This window comes from Fukomys damarensis, unplaced genomic scaffold (genome assembly GCF_012274545.1).
Source record: "Fukomys damarensis isolate Sample0158 unplaced genomic scaffold, DMR_v1.0_HiC HiC_scaffold_19, whole genome shotgun sequence".
Taxonomy (NCBI): domain Eukaryota; kingdom Metazoa; phylum Chordata; class Mammalia; order Rodentia; family Bathyergidae; genus Fukomys; species Fukomys damarensis.
Window position 1 is genome coordinate 57,310,382 of NW_022900931.1, and position 18,037 is coordinate 57,328,418.

An 18,037-nucleotide genomic window follows, 5' to 3' on the forward strand; every position below is an offset into this window, starting at 1 on the left:
AAAAAAAAAAAAAAAAAAAAAAGTTCAAATGAGTGTTTCACAAACTAAATTATACACAAAGTACAGAGCACACTCCATGTTCAGCACATACTTCATTGCCTCCTCCCCATCATCCCAAGAAACTGAAGAAAAATCTAGGTTTTTACAAAATATGGTTGGCCCTTGACTTACAAACCCATTTTGTTCTCGAGGGCTGGTTATAACTCAGGTTGGTCAATTGAAGGCTCAGGTTCTTCTTCACAGCCTTCAAAGTCTCTCTCCTGTTTACAGGCAGATCTCAGTGTCCTTAGAGAGACATTGGCCCATGATTACTCATTTAATCCCACACAGGAAAGGATGTTTCTTGCAGAACTCTTTAAGGGTTAAATCTGTATTTGAGACCATCTGGAAGCACAACCAGCAGGCGTTTGGGTTATAACTCGAAACTTTGTTTGTAAGTTAAAACTAAAATTCCAGTCATAGCCCCAGTTGTGTGTATGTTAGGCTGATAATAACTTGATTTACAACATTATCTCTGAAAATGAATGTAATTTATTTTTATTTATTATTTATTTATATTTTTGGTGCCAGGGATCGAACTTGGGCCCTTGTGCTTGCAAAGCAGGTGGCAGAACCACTGAGCCAAATCCCCCCCACTTTTTTGGTACTGGGGATTGAACTTGGGTCCTTGTGCTTGTGAGGAATATAATTTAAATAATTTCATAATTCAAAAGTTAGGCTCAAGAAAATAAAACTACCCATCTAGAGGTCAGGCCCAAACCTCTAGAATATTAAATCTTAATCACTTTTCCATGTTACAAAAAATTCCTAAACAGACATAATTTTTACTGGCTGCATCTTATATACTTATTCTTTTTTTGGCACTTGTTTGGAGAGATTAAGGATCTTTTGCAGTTATGAGAGTCATTACTTCTCAATGCATATACATCCAGCTAAATTGTCTCTTACTAGTCTCCTTCTACTTTAGCTACCAAAATGGACAGGGAAAGATCCAGATTTACAACAATGTGACGTAAGTTGAACACACACTACACAAGTTCAGAATAGAGCCACTTATTGGTATGCATCTGGCATAGGCTCCTTGGAAATATCACAAGCTTCATACACTGTTTGTTACAATCCAATCATTTACCAGTTCTAAAAATCCCAGAGAGCTAGTGATACTGGCAGATACCAAGACTTCAACAAATGAACATCAATTCCCTTCTTTCTCATGAGAAAATCCAAGTTTACAACATGTGACTTTGCTTAACCAGTCAGTTCCATTTCATCAAATGACAGCTCTAAGAAGGAAGGTATAGAATTTCCAGCAAGGCCCGTTTTCCCCATTCCATCAGTGCTCTTGGTGGAAGGGTATACACTTAGGAAGTGCTAAGTAGTTTGCTGGTGAATAGCTAAATACATTTTGGAGAACAAGAGAACACTTAAGGGACAGCAGCATGTGGTAGAATCACTGATTGAAACAACTGGCCAACTGGATGAAGTGGATCCATGCCCAGAATGGCTTGCTATGACCCTTTTTCTACAACCTGAAAGATGCCTCTGCCACTGGAGGCATCCCAAAGACTGGATGGAGACCTCAGGCTCTTGATACAGGTCCAGCTCTGGAGAAAGTTTTCTGAAATAAAAGCTTCCGGTCTCTCCTGGGGTCTAGCAGATGCCATGCATCAGCTACCTCCATGGCTTTGTTCTCATAATCAAGAATTGGGACCACAGAACTGAGCAGAAACCTAGTGAATCACTAATACTGAGTCGTACAAACCAGTATGATCAGCAGGTCCTGTGGAGCCTCAGTACAGCTTAACTACCTGGTTATATATTGCAAATGGCTTTAAATGAAAGCACAGTTCCTACTTGAGATCATCTATGGTTTTTCTGCCTAACATTTTCTCTGGCCCCTACTCCCAGCCTGCTAATAATACAGTTTTCACCACATCTCAACTATAATTACGTAATTATTGTGCTCTATGCATTTTACATTCCTGGTGCTTCATGTGTTTAATTTCTTGGGAGACTCCACAAACACTAATTCAAAGGGAGTTTTAGCTGGAGAAGAGAAGTCATTTATTTGGATTTGCAGTTAGCAGTGGCACTGCTGGGTTTCTAACCTAGACTTGTCCAATCCACCATTGGATGCTGTCTGCTTCTGGCTCTTTCAGATGTAGCTGAGAATTTCATTTAAAAAGCCCTTCAGCTGCTATTTTCATGAACACAAAATGCTAGATTTGCTCCATTTGTCACTGCAGAGGATAGCAGTCTATAAGGGAAAATCAAAGGTCAAAAGCAGCTGTACCACAAAATTATTTTATTCAAAAATATCAATCAAACCCCCATGACTGGCTCAGCAATGAACACCCCCCCCAGGAAAAACAAGAAAAGTAGAAATAATCACAGGACCTCACACTCTGTAGGGTACTAGTTACCTTGACCAAATAATGGACTGAATATTAAAAATATTCTGGAATGCAGTATGAGCTGACATAAAAAGGAAAGCCATCTCTGGAGGCTAAAACTAAGGAAAAATGGGAACGCAAGGGGAGTTTGCTGAGCATCTGAAGGTTATTTTTCCTGGAGAATGTCTGTGGAGCCCAGATAACCATGCGCTTTGACAGTCACCATCTGCAGGAGCAGGAGCAGGCCAGGCCTAGAGCTGGCCAAGATGGGAATTTAACTGGTTGCATACATCAAAGACCTGAGACTGTTAGGAAGTAGTACCACAACTCTTCAGGGCTGTAGGGAAAACTGCCTAATTTGAACCTGGGAAGTTGGTGGAAAGAAAATATTCTCCCTGAAGAATTATAACCACAGCCAGCCCTTACACAGGCCTGCAGCTCATATTTATATTACAAAGCTGTATCTACAAATGTTGGTATCTATGAATTTATTTTATGTATTTATTTTTCTCATTGAGTTTATTGGTGCTTTTTAGGTATACATACAGTTATATTCATCATTGGGATCTTGTACCTTTACATGACAGGTCTTGGTTCTCTGATATCTATGAATTTAAAGTGGTTGACTTGGCAGTATTCATGGTGGAAGCAAACACAGATCTGTTTTACCAGAACAACTTTTTTTTTTGGTACTGAGGATCAAACTCAGGACCCTTGGGCTTGTGAGGCAGGTGCAGTGCCACTGAGCTAAATCCCCAGCCCCAGAACAACTTTCAACTTGGTCCCAAGAACCCATGGGTAGAATTCCAAGGAAAATGACCTAGAAGTAAAAAAATAAAGCAGCACAATATTGTAAATGCACTAAATGCCACTGAACTATATACTTTAGAATGTTCAACTGTATGTTATATGAATTTTGTCTGGGGGGGAGAAAAAATGAATCAGGCACAGGATGTAATTTAAAACAATTTGGGATTAAAGATAGATTATGCAAGAACAATTGCTCTGACAGAATACTATTCAGTAACAACAATGTAGACTAGAAGACAGCAGAATGTCTCAGTGTGCTAAGAGAAAATTACAAATGAAGGCAAATAAAAACACCTAAAAATCAAACACAGAGAAATTCATTAATTTACTTCTAGTTAAGGAAAAGCAATCTCAGAAGGAAGATTTGAGACATAAAGAATGGTGAACAAAGAGAACAGTAAATATGTACATAATTTAAGCTAATGTTCAAAGTATAAAACACTAGAAATGCTATGTAAGTTTAAAAGTAAGTTTAAAAATTATGAAAGAAAAAGACCTGAGAATAAAACAAGTTGTTTAATTAGTTAAAATATCCTAGTTCTTTACAGTATTCAGCAAGAACATAAAGATATTCTTTTATATTTTAAATTTAAAAAGTGTGCTAAAATTTCTAAGGTAACCACTAAACAAATAATTTATAACTTTCAATCTCACAGAGAAAAAAATGACATGAGACAAAATACAGAAAAAGTAGAATAAAAAGCATAAAAATAATGCTTTTAATTTTAACAATAATTACAACACTGCAAAGTAGACTAAACTAAATGCTCTCATTAACAGGCAAAATAAATCAAAACTTTCAAAATCCAAAGACCTACTATATCCTGTTTATAAGAGATACACCTAAAACATAAATTTTCAGAAAGACTAGGAGTAAAAGTCAGAAAAAGATAAACTTGTATGCATGCTTAAAAAGTAAATACATAGGAATATGTAAAAGAGAACAGAATTATGACAAATGAATATTAGACATATTAGGAGACTTTAACACAATACTAAATATAACAGATATGCACAAGAGACAAAGGTAAAAACACACTACTTTAATAAAATTAATAAGCTAGATATAATAGCTACATATAAAATAAATGTAGCCAATTAAAGTAATATTCATCTCAATCGTATATGGATGATTTGGAAAAATAGCCACATTGGCCTGAGCATAAGAGAAAAACATTTTGCATGAATACATACTAAGAAAAAGATGTATATGAAAAGACAAGAGGTACTAAGAAAAGATGTACATTGCCTAAGGAGGAGTGGGAGTGAATTTGCAAATGGAACAGAAGACAAGGAATAAACAAACAGAAGAAAAGGGCTTTGCTCACACTAGTAATAAGAACATGCCATAAAGGGAAAATTGTTATTAGTTGAACATTGTACTTTAAGCCTCCTTTACCATGGAAAAAAATGAAGAAAAAGAAAGAACATTCTTGGTCTTACTTTATGAGATTAGACCAGAAGTCAGCATGGTTTTTTTGTAAAGGGTCAAAGAGTAAATATCTCTATTGCAACTTCTCAACTTTGCCACTGCTGCACAGAAGCAGCTGTAGATGTTAAAAAATAAATGAAAGGAGCTAGCATGATTATGCTCATTACACTTTTTTCATGGACACTAAGATTTGAATTTCACATAATTTCCATACCACATTTTCCTTCTATCAGGCACCGTCTTTCATATAATTACATTTTTTCCCCAGTCATTTAAAAATGTAGAAAATATTTTCAGTGTGCAGAGAAGGGCCACAGTTTGGCAACTCCTGGGATAAAGTAACTTGCACAAAGATGTTTCAAGACCTGAAATAGTAGGTCAGTCTTATACATAACAAAGATATAAATAAATTGTTAACAAACTGAATCTAGTAATATGTTAAAAAAATTACAATACTGTGCATTATGGCTGAGTTAGAATTTTCCCAAAAAGCAAGATGTGTATATCAGAAATCAATTAAAGTTACTAGGTACATTAATGAATGAGAAAACTCTCTGATGATCACTTTAAGAGATAGAAAAGGCTGCCTTGCAAGCACAAGGTCCCAAGTTCAATCCCTGGTACCAAAAAAAGGTAGAAAGGTATTATTTACGATAAAAAATTTGAGTAGAACCATCCATGGTGGTGCATGCATGTAATCCCAGCACTCAAGAGGCTGGGGCAGGAGGATCACAAGTTTTTGTGTTTGGGATTGAACTTGGGAGAAATTCGCAAATTTGAGGGCAACTCAGCTACATAATGGGTTCAAGGCTTCCCTGAACTACAAAGTGAGACCTTGTCTCAAAAAAACAAAACAAAACAAACAAACAAAAACTTTAGCATAATTTAGGCATAAAAAGCAATACCCATAGACTAATAGACATATTAAAAAACAAAACAAGAGCAAGCATCATTAGAAAAAATGACACGTCAAAGACATCTTCTCTAAAATTGCTCAGTCATTCTTGTACAGACTGAGTATCTCTTATCTGAAGTGGCTGGGACCAAAAGTATTTCAAATTTTGGAATATTTGCAAGAACATTAGCCAATGTCCTAAAAAAGTTTGTATTTCTAAGCAGTTTCAGTTTTGGATAAGGAATGCTCAGTGTACACTATACATTTTCTGCTATTCAATAATTAGTAAAGGCAGTTTTAAAAATATAGTCAGAGTGTGATAAGGACTATGACTGATGCAGCAATGGGGATGCAGGTACTTAGAACTACAAAGCACAACTAGGAGGCTCATGCAGGTGACGAAGACACTGGTTCTTCAGCTGGGTCCAGGAGACCCAGAGAGAGGGGAGGGGGAATAAGTGCCCCTCCTGAGTTTCCTGTGCAAGGGAAAAAGACAGTACTGTGCATTCTGGGGATGGTTAATAGTTCAATGTAACTAGAGTGAGTGAGAAAGCAGAGAGATAAGGCTGAAAAGAAGGACCAGATCAGGAGATATTTAGACTTGTTCTTTAAATTGGTAAGACTTGAGGGGCCCCTCTCCTTCACTTCCTTCTTGTGGTGCTAGGCATTAAATTCAGGGTCTCACACATGCTAGCAAAAGCTCTGCCAATGAACTGCAACCTCAGCCAAACTGAGAGTTTTTTATGCAGAAAAAACTGGCTCTAATTTAAAGAATCTTACTACTTGAAATGAGGAAACAGTAACTTACTTAAGTTGAAGGATATGTAGAAAGTATCATATAACAGAAGATTAAATGGGACTCAGTAAAGGAACAGAATTTCAAAGGATAGAAGGCAGACTGAATACCATTCCTATATTACTTTAATCATCAGGAAGAATACAGTTAGGCTATTTTTAGCTTGGGAAACAATATCTAGAGCTTAATGGAGTAGACAAGCACTCTAGGCTGTTAGAAATTTGTAAGCAAAAAGGCCACTGCAGCTGGGGGTGGTGGCAGCTACAGTGATCCCAGCACTGACAGGCTGAAGCAGGAAGATCACAAGTTTGAGCCCAGCCTGGGCAACATGGCAACTTAGCAAGACTCTATCACAATATAAAATTTTTTAAAAGCGAAAGAGGATGGCGATGTAGCTAGATTAGTTCTGGAGAGGTCAACAAAGAAATGAGTGAAACTAAAGTGAGTGACCTTAATCTGTCCTTCAATTTCCCTGTAAAATCACTGGGGCAGAGTTCACAATCAAGACAGTTCTGATGAGCTGGGCATGGTGGCTCACACTTGTAATCCCAGCACTCAGGAGGCTGAGACAAGAGTGAGTTCAAGGCCAGCCTGGACTGCATAGCAAGACCCTGTCTCAAAAACAAAAACCAAAAAACCAAACAAAATCAGACTATCCTGAGAATGAAGAAAATCCAGAGAAATGGAAATTCTTGATCACACAGGACAATTTGTACAAATCAGACCGTTCTGGGGCTGGCTTAGGAAAACTACTCCGTAATGCAGTCTTTTCCTTTTTTCTGCTCTCTCCAAAACACTAATTTAATATTTTGGGTAAATTGCAGAATTAGGATAGCATGTTGAAAACCAAGAAACGCTTTTAAAGAAGCCAAGTGGAAAAAGCAGCTTACCTTCACCATTACTTTCAGTGCACAGTTCTCTTTTCCTCTTCTGGGTTCTTAGAGAAAGAAAAAGGTGGAAAAGAAAATGGTTAAGAAAGTATGAGTCAATAGTTCCTCCCTGGAGCCCAGAGGAGGTCCAGTCAGAATACTCCCGAACCTCCCCCTACCCTTCGACAAAAAAAGGGTGCCCAGAGACACCTGCACTACCCCTCTCCCATCTTATAAAGAAAAGTCATAACCTTAGTTGCCCAGATAGGAGTCCTGGGAGAGATTCTAAGTCTGTAGGCTTCTTCCTCCATTAAGAGCCCAACTACAGTTGCTTTCAGTCTAGCAACTGTCATTGAGCCCAAATCTTTGGCTTCAAGACATAGCCTAACTGGGCCCATCTCTTAGGGTCTCACACTCCTGTCACTTAGGCTGGGGGCTTCTCTATGGGCCTAGACACCCAGTGGCTGAAGGGACTCTGTTCTCTGACAGAACAGAGATGTGGAATTTGGGCAAGAGATTCATCCTCTAGTCCCAGGTGCCACAGAGAAGTGCAAGCTGTAGTTGGGAATGTGGTGATGCTGTAGCCAGGCATTCATCCTTTTTGGTACCGGGTACTAGTGATTGAACATGGGTCCTTGCACTTGCGAGGCAGGCAGCAGAACCACCGAGCTAAATCCCCGGCCCCCTCATTCTTGTTTTCATCACCACTCTGAACCCCCCCAATTAAGTCCACAAAAAGTGTTCCAACCTAGAGGCTGGGGATGTGGCTGAGGGGAGACTGAGGAGGCTGTTCAGCTCAGCATGGGGCAAATGAGTGAAAGAGATTGAAAGGTGTCACCCCTGGGTCCAAAGTGTGAATTAATGGAGTATCAATGTAATGGCACTGCAATATTATTGTAAGATTAAATTTCAGAAGGATATTTAATGACAGAAATATATCCGAGAAACACTTAATGTGGAAAAAGTGACCTGAACTCCATATAGTAGGTAATACCATTTCAACATTTTTATAAAGAAAACAGAAAGACAGGCATTTAGATAATATTATTGTCTATAAACTTTCACTAACAGTTAATAGCAGCTAATTTTATAATGTGTATCTGTGACTGATTTTTTCCTTTTCCATTTAAGAGTAATTCCCTTATAATTTGGCCATGACATTCTTTGTTGTAAAGTTACTTACTATATTCTGTTAGATAAAAACCAAATAAGTAAAAACCCTGAAACAGGTAATAGAAAGCAAAATAGTGAACAAGATTTTTAAAATCAACTATTTGATTCTAGAAGATAAAACTGATAAAAACATTAGAAATGAGAAAGTTAAACCATACAACTTAAATAATTTTGAATATATTACGTGAAACTCTATAATCATCATACACGAAACTAGATTTATACATTCCTTCTAATAATTTCTTACAGAAATAAATTAAAGAACTACTTCCCCAATTCTGTCCCTATGGGGGCATTTGGGGACAGTCCAAAAAAGTTCAGTGCTCCTCACTCTCTCACATTTATTTCTCCCCGTGTGGTGGAACACAGTACATGAGCACATTTCAATTGTTTATTTAAAAAAATTTTTAAATCTCCATACTATTAAAATAATAGTATCAATAACTTCTATACACACCTGTCCCATAGATTCACCAAATATTAATCTGCCATTTTTGAGTCTCTTTCTCTCTCTATGAGTTCAAAATAAACCAAAGCAGGGCCGGGGATTTAGCTCAGTGGTGCCATGCCTGCCTCGCAAGTACAAAGTTCTGAGTTAGATTCCTGTTCCCAGAAAAAATAAATAAATAAAAAATAAACCCAAGCAGGGCCGGGGATTTAGCTCAGTGGTTCCGCTGCCTGCCTCCCAAGCGCAAGGTCCTGAGTTTGATCCCTGGTAAAAAAAAAGAACAACAAAAAAAACCCCAAAATAAACCCCAGCATCATGTTATTCCCCTACTAAATATGTCTGTATATATCTACTAAGATTGGGGCATTTTCTAAACACACACAACACTAAGCAAAGTATTTCACACATTTATCATTAAACACAGTAGCACATGTCACACAGCACAAAATGGTGTCTGACACACATCACTAAACACAGTAATACATACCCTTTGTACTTTTAGCAATAACATCATGATCGCACCAAAGAAAATTAACACCAGAATTCATTCATATTCAAATGCCTCCCAAATGTCTTACATACATTTTTCTTTAAGCAAGACCCAAAGTCCATGCATTACATTTAATGTTATCTCTTTAGTTTCTTTTAATCTAAAAGTGTCACATGAAATTAAAGAGAAAAGGAAAAAAATGGAAACAAAATCTTTGTTAATAAGGAGGGGTGGAGGGGTTGAAGGAAGGGCAGGGAAATTGGGCAAAAATAAGAACCAGAATATTTTAAGGTGCAAATTTCCAATGATGAATGTCATTATATTGTATACCTAAAATGTACCAATAAAATTACTTTTTTAAAAAATAAAAGTGTCTCTACTGTTTTTGTTTTCTCCAGAATTAACTATATTTTTTTCTTTTAAAGAACCTAGCTAGTTGTCCTCTAAAATGTCTCGCATTCTGGATATGTCTGGTTATTTCCTTCCAGTAAAATTTAGGTTAAATATTTAGTAAGGAGACTGCATAGATAATGTTGTGTCTTTGTTGTATTGTGTCAGGAGACACACAAAATGAGGCCATTTTAGTACTGGTGAACTAAATAGGGTCCTATAGTTAAGACGGTAATGGCTAGATAATACATCACCATTGTAAACAGATATTTCTTTTCAAGTTGAAGTTCTCCACTGATGGGAAAGACACACATATCTTAGGAAGAAAAATGGGAGTTTTTATTATGCAGATTATGATCTGCCAAGGAAGCAGGAGCACTGAGGTCAAATAATTGATGCTTTTGGTTGTTGATAAACTGTTCTGCTTTATAAAATTTTTAGGAACTGGGTACCATGGAAGTGTGAAGGTGAATGACAGTGGGATTTCTCCCAAAATCAATGAAAAGATTCTGTACTTGTAGCCAATTTAAAGTCTGTATCAATTAGGGGGTTCAATTAGGAGTCAAAAACTACAAAGAAATTTAAACAAATTTTAATATAAAGAATTATTGGGCTCCTTAGAGATGAGAGAGAATACTCAAAGAAGGACACCATTTTTTTTTTTTTTTGGTATTGGGGATCGAACTCAGCTCCTTGTGCTTGCAAGGCAGGTGGCAGAACCACTGATCTAAACCCCCAGCCCAGGACACCCTTGGAAGGAGGTCCTTCATCAAGGCTGGGTTCATACCTCTTTGGAGATAAGGTTGCAGCTCTGTATGGTAGAGAAGTCTGGTGGGTTGCCCCATACTCAAAAAGTGTGAGTGATACTACAAGCATAAGGCCTGAGATGCATGATATCCACATCAGGAAAGTGGCAGGCACTTCCCCCCGCTCTTCTGCAGCAAATGTAAGCCAAGGCTGAGGCTAATATAACAAATTTGTATGTGACTTGGGCCTCTCCCGTGCATGAAAAAGTATCATCAATGGTAAGGAATAACTTTGAATTAGAGCACTTGTTACAGTACAGCTCTCTGTCAAGGCTGTTTAACAGACTATCTTGGGAGTATTTTGTAAAATGGCATTTCATGCTGTTCTCCCATGTGCTACATTTAAAGAGGAACCAGCAGCTGGTTACATGGGAACACTAAAATATCTGTAGGATATAGTCTTTACTTATGCCACAGGAGCAGCTGCTAAGGCTCTGCCTTGGCTTTTGCACTGGCACCCTGTCCAAAGCCTGGTGCAGCTAATGTCCATCTGCATTTGCTGGTTCATAAAGTTATCATCTGAAACTGCAACAGAGGTTAATATTTTCATAGCATGCCAAGATAAGTAAAATGAAACTAAGGTTGAATTGATAACAATAAAAATCAAGAGCTTTCATAAAACACACACTTAGGGTTAAGCAGACAGTTGTGTCTTAGGTACCCATGAGAAATATGTTTTTACACATATCTATATAAAGACTTTTACACAAGTGTTCATGGTAGTTTTATTTCCAATGATTCTAAGCCAGAAACTACTTATTTACCAACAGGTAACTGTAGAAACACGCTGTGGTACAAACTAAAAGAAACAAAGCCAGCTGTGTGGCATGTACCTATAATCCTGGCGCTCTAGGAGGTGCAAGGAGGACTGCACATTCCAGTCCTTTCTGGACAATTCAATGAGACCCTGTCTTGGGATGTAGCTCACTTGGAAGGCTCTGGGTTCACTCACCAGTACTGCAAGAAACAACTCCTGAGACACAGAAGTAGATGATAAAAACTTATAATCTGAACAAATATGGCCAGAAATCAAAGTCATACGATTCAATGTATATAAATTTCTAGAACAGGGAAAAATAATCTATGGAGATGGAAGTCAGAGTGCTGGTAATCAATATGAGGAAAGGAACCAAGGAAGAGATATACAAGTACATACAAGTAAAAATTAATGAAGATATTCACTTGCAAGTTTTATACTTTATGCATATATTCAATTTTTAAAAAGGGAAATGGAAAAAGGGGGGGGGTCATAAAGAAAGTGGATGGGAATGTTTTAGTGATATAAGTCAACAGGGAAAAGGTAAGAAGTGAAAACAAAACCACCAGAATGAGAACACAAACCTCGAGTGTCTACAGCCTGGAGTAAGAGTGCCCAGGAGGGCGGCTGGGAAAGAGCAATTCCCACTGGCACCAGGCCCCGGGTTCGGCCCCGGGTTCAGCCCCCGGCCCAGCAGACCCAGCAGAATGACGACTTTTACCTGACAACTACTCACCACTTTCGGAAAGCAGTGAACCTGGCTGGCAGCGCTGAGGGCCAGCGATTTGGACCCCCCTCCGGCCCTTTGCTTCCTGCCCGATTCTCCAGCACAGCGGAGCCGTCCAGGCACCTCCAGTCTTGGCATGAACCAGGACCGAGGCTCTGTCAGCAGCAGGAACTCCGAGGAGACCCTGAACCTGCAGTTCTTAGGCCAAGGCGTGCACGCCATGGCCCACGGGCAGCGCTGACACGGTGCCACGGCACGTGAGGGACCCACCCAGGACACCGCGTCCGCCACTCAGCGCTCAGACCCCGGCTCACAGAGGCAGCCAACCCTGCCTTGGGAACAAAGCCCAGAGCTGCCCAGCAGGGACTGCGTTGACCCTGTCACAAAGTGGAGAGCAGAAGAGGACAGGGGGAAAGAGGAAAAGAGAAGCAGGACCACAGGAGGTGCGAAGGCCGCGAGTCAGCAGGCCCCCGATGGCCATGCTGTAGGCCAGGTTCAGTCTGGACAGCCTGGCACTGTCCTTCCAGCTGGACTTGACTTACAGGCAGATAAATAGATGGTTTTGTAAATAGAGAAGGAAATACAAAAAGGAAATGGCCAACGAAAAGCACAAGAAAAGAAACGAAAAGCACAGCAAAAGCAGCAGGGCAAACAGCCTTTGTAAACCACTGTGAGCGGGAGGATGAAGGACGCCAGGGGCCGCTCCAACTTTGGGGACATTCATATTCCCATAGTTACTGGGTTTGCCACAAAATTTTTTCAGTAGTGAGGACTGAACTCAGGCCTTGGCACTGAGTGAATTTCCCACCTGTTAAGATTTTCCTTGCCTTAAAATGGCTCCCACAGTGCACTAAGATGGCTGCCACATAAAATAGCAGCCTCCTTCCCATAGTGCTTTGCGCCTTAAAACGGCTGGCACATGGAACAGCAGCCTCCTTCCCATAATGCCATGTTAAACTATGGCTTCTTCAACCAAAGGACATTGGTTCCAATATTGGAAATCTTTTAAATTTCCCAGCTAGCTTTGAAGATATATCTGGCTACACTACTGAGTTCCAGCTAGGAGGGTGCGAAGGAAGTCAATATGTACATCAGATATTTGTCCTTAAAGTAAATCAGTGTGCTTTTTTGTCCCCTCCTCTACTTGGCACCTTGTGATATAAATGTGATGGCATGCCACCTATGATCATGAGAATAGGCTACCATACTAGAGGTGATACAAAATAATAAAATTTACACCAGTCCTGTACTGCCTAACTTGTAGACCATTAAGTGTGAGGACAATAAAATCAGTTATCTTAAAATACTTATTTTTGGTCTCTCACATCCTATAAAATCTGTATCTCAAAACATTAGCCCTATCTTTAACAATGAAGGGACCTGAAATACTTTAAATCAAACCCATTTCAACCATTTCAATTGTCTTCCAGTACATCAATTTTTTAAACCCTGTAACCCCATTTTGCTCTTTATTGTCAGTATGTTTCTATTTATCTACTATTCTTTTTCTTACCTTTTTTTTGGGGGGGTAGGGATTGAATTCAGGACCTTGGGCTTGTGAGGCAGGCACGGTGCCATTAGGCTAAATCTCTGGTCCCCACCATTCCTTTTTGATTCTCAAATTCTCCATCTTGGGTCACATTTATTAACTGCATGCCAGTACTTCCCCTTGGTACCTCTTCCTACACATCTCTTTAGTCCATCACATTGAGCCTCTGAAAAGATTAAACTAGGTGTCAAAATAGGAGTTCTTAAAGAGTGGTCAGGGAATATTTACAGGTCCCTAAGGTCAGAACTACTTTCAAAACAATGCCAAGATTTTACTTTCCTTTTTTTCGGGGTGAGTTTGAGACAGGGTCTCACTATGTAGTTGAGACTGATGTGGAACTCACTATGTAGCCCAGGCTGGTCTCTAACTCACAGCGATCCTTCTGCCTCAAACTCCCAAGTGCTGGGATTATAGGCGTGTGCTACCACGCCCGGCTTAGTTTCCTTTTCCATTTTGATTCTTCATAAGTATACAGAGGAGTTTTCCCAGTCTATGTGAAAGTTACATTGCTACAGACTCCATACAGGAGCTATGAGAACCCAGTTAATCTTCCAGTACGGCATTAAAGGTATTTGTAAAATGGTATCAACAATGCCTCTCTTCTTAAATATTTTCCTATTTTTTCACAAAATATTATTTATATCAACATGTAAAGAAAATGGCATTTTCAAATACATTTAAAAACATTTAAAAAAATTACTAATCTAAGAATAGTGCCTATTGCAAAATGCTCCACTCTCTTACATCAGGTTCTGTGGCAGACAGCATTTAAGATGAAAATTTAATACTGGGGTTTACTGGGAAAAGCTCTTGGGAATATCACCAGTTTTAAGGTATAAGGGAAGTAGAAACTGAACTACAATGCAGTTGTAATTCCTCAGAGAGTTCCAAACCTGAGATGGCTCTTCAGAGTTGTCATAAATTGAGGCAAAGGGTCCAGGGTGTCCTCAAGGGACAGTATAAACTTGCATTAGGCAGCTCTTTTCATCCACGAGTGATTCCTGTAGAGGAACTTAAATGTGAGTTGCCAGCAGTCAAAAGCATAAGTGCTTTGGTCCTTAAGGTAAAATCAACAACTCTGAGGTATAACTTACATTTCCAACCTTCCCCAGGATCAGACTGAAATGACCCATGGCATCATGATACCTCACCTAATACCCCTGACCCCATTTCCCTGTGCTGTCTAGCTTCCTCCATGTCCTCAACCTTCTTACTGAAAGCATTTCCTCATTAAATCATTTGTATAGGAATTCTTATGTTTCTGGATATACAACTGAAAACAAAGTCCGTAAAAGATATGGATTCCATCCCCCAACCTTTACCCTAAAATGGTTCTCACCATTTAAGTATTATTAAGCATATTAAGTAAATATTCCACCACCCACCCAGTGGTGTGCCATAACAAGGAGTTATATATATCTCTCTTTTCATCCTGGTACCAGGTATTGAACTAAGGACCTTGTGCTTGGAGGCAGGTGTGTTGCCACTGAGCTAAATCCCCAGCCCAATTTATGTCTTTCTTCTTTTTTACCTGAGCAAGTTCTATTAAATTATTTCCAAAGTACACTTAAATCTATTAATTTCTATTGCTGCTAATCCAAACCACTGCTAAATATTTTATTCTGTGGTTTCCAAGGTCACTCACAGGAATGGGACCTTTTGAAGTTTGAAATCTAGAAGGGAAATGCTCCAATAGCATTATACCAGAATGTATATTCTGGTAAAGAGGACTTTGCCATAATTTGATTAATGTTCTTTAAATTGTTACCACAGACAATTATATCTATATGTTATTTCTTCCTTTTAAAATGGGGAGGTGAATTTATAGAGACCAGATCACTTGCTTGCTAACATGCAATCAGTAATACACCCTTTTTAGACTTCAGATGCAGTTTATCTCCAAGCATTTTCTCTCCCCCAATAAACTCAGCTAGTCTTAAGGAATCAGGGAGAAGCCAAAAGAGGAGGGAGCCTAAGGAAGTTTTTAGGCTTTGAGGCTTAAGCAAAATTTAAAATTTTTTGTTGATCCCAAAGTTATGTAAAGAAAGGGAAAAAATACTTAAGGTACATGAAATATAGAGAGGAAAAGGAAAAAGAAAAGAAAAAAAATCACAAAACAGATAGACAAAAATTAATGTCTCTCAACTGAAAATATTTATATAGAAATTCTTGTGCTGTTAATGAATGAAATTAGAAAACAAAACAAAGTTTGCAGCTAACACTAGGTTTATATGAAATGACAATATTCATTTAGATATTTTAAGCTGTTACTGTTTTCATTAAGTTCTTGCTATATTTAACATCATTATCCATTTTCAAAAATACCTAATAATCAGCATTTACATAATCATGGTTGTATTTTACAATCTTTATTTGTAGATTTACTTTTTTGAAATCAACTTCAAACAAATGCAACTGATATTTATAAAAAAAGTTAAAGATCTACTTAGACCATCATCATCAATCTTTATATTTTAAGGGTACATTTAAGGGTTGTTATAGAAAGTAAGACCCTTTCAGAGGAATTTCATTAATTATTGCTCAGAATCTGAGACCACCATTTCTTCTGACCCAAACTAGACAGGCCATATATGTCAAAGAGTTGTGGGAGTAACAATATGACCTATATGTTAATAAGCAATTTCATAAAATTACTTATGGCCACCTCAGGGAAATAATTAACAATGACATTGATGCTTATATGCTTTTGTATGGAAACTTACAGGCTAAAAACATTAATACTGCAAAGTCCAATTTCAGGAAAATCTTATTCATTTCATAACTCTAAACAGATGACTAAGTAGTTAGCTGTTAAACTAACAAATTTGTTGTTAAGTAGTAATAGACACAAACTAAAAGGGCATGGACCATGAGTAGATAATTATGCCTTAAAATAGTAAATACAAACAGATTTCATTTATTATACTGACATCTGATTTTCAAAATTTAATGATTAAATGTTTACTTGAATCTACAACACCACTGATTCAAAGATGACTAAAAATTTTGGAAATATAAAAAAATTAATGGAATTAATAAAACATGCTAACTACATTATTATTTCATAAAGAGTACTATTCAAACTATGAATTTTCTGGAAATATTTTTAATAAGAGTTCAGCATCTGGTAGGACATAAGAGTCCATTATAACATTTCTTTCTATGAATACAGGCTTCCTTTGACAATTCTGACAAAGTACTAGAAAAAACACCATTACGACAATCCAATCATATTATCACTGTTATCTGTAACTTTTAGGAATTATTTTATATGCTACTTATACTGGTCTTTTGTAAGGTGTAAAAAATACATGTCAAGCTAAAGACCCTTCTTAATTAACACCTTTAACTCCTTTTTTGCCAGAGACAACACAATCAATAGAGGCATTATTGATTTCAAACCCATCTTAGTTTTGCATACATACACAGATATTTCAATATAAAAACTTTTAAAATAAGTGATCCATTCCAACTTACACGAATGTTATACAATGTTTCATTTATACCTTCTTTTTTTTTCATTCAACAGTGTTTTAGGTAACTATTCTCACACAACTTGGATGTAGTTGTTTGTAACTGGGATACACAATTCTATCATCTGAACATATCATACATCGTTCATTCATTGAGCCACTGATGAATATTTAGGTCCCGTCTATTTATCTATCCATCCATCCATCCATTTTAAGCATTACATGTGAATTTCTCTCTCTTTTTTTTTTTTTGGTACTGGAGACTGAACTCAGGCCCTTGTGCTTGCAAAGCAGGCACCTGAACCCCTGAGCTAAATCTCCAGTTCTATGTGTGAATTTCTATAGGATGAAGGCCAGAAATTGAACTATGGGATTCTTAAAAAATCAAAACACAAAAACCCCTTATTCCCTCAAAGGAATACAGAACCACCTGTATTTTTTCCTAATGGTTACTTTGACTTATCATATTTCATCATTAAAATTCTTTGGGATATTTCTTATGTTTGGTACTGGAGATTGAACTTGAGATCTAGTGCTTGCGAGGCAGGTGTCAGAACCACTGAGCTAAATCCCTGGCCCTCATTTCTTTATAATTGTAGGATTGTACATGATTTTATCCTCCTTAATATGTAAATAATTCTAAACATTGTCATTTACTAGGCCATGATTTCCTACTAACTTGTCACATTTAACGTATAACAAATTCATATACACTCCTCGGTCTGTTCTTTAAAACTGTTACCCTAATGCACTAATACCTCACACTTTTTAATGACTGTAACTATATAAATAGTATACATTAAGGGCATTTCCTCAGTTTTTCAAAACTCTCAGCAATCAACAGACTTGCTTCACATGAATTTCAGAATAATTTTAGAAAGATCCTAGAAAACTGAGGCCAAGATTGTTTAGAAATGCATTCAATCTATAGATATTTTGGAGGACTGACAGATTTATGATATTGGGTTTATTATTTATATATGTGGTTTATCTGTTTACTCGTCTTTTTTTTTTTTTTTTTTTTTTTTT

At 37.7% G+C, this 18,037-nt stretch overlaps 1 protein-coding gene across 1 annotated transcript in view; it reads right to left on the bottom strand.

Moving 5' to 3' along the window:
* The window catches only part of LOC104867519 (zinc finger protein 568-like), a 56,511-nt gene that overhangs the window by 6,810 nt on the left and 31,664 nt on the right, over positions 1–18,037 (bottom strand). The window lies entirely within an intron of this gene.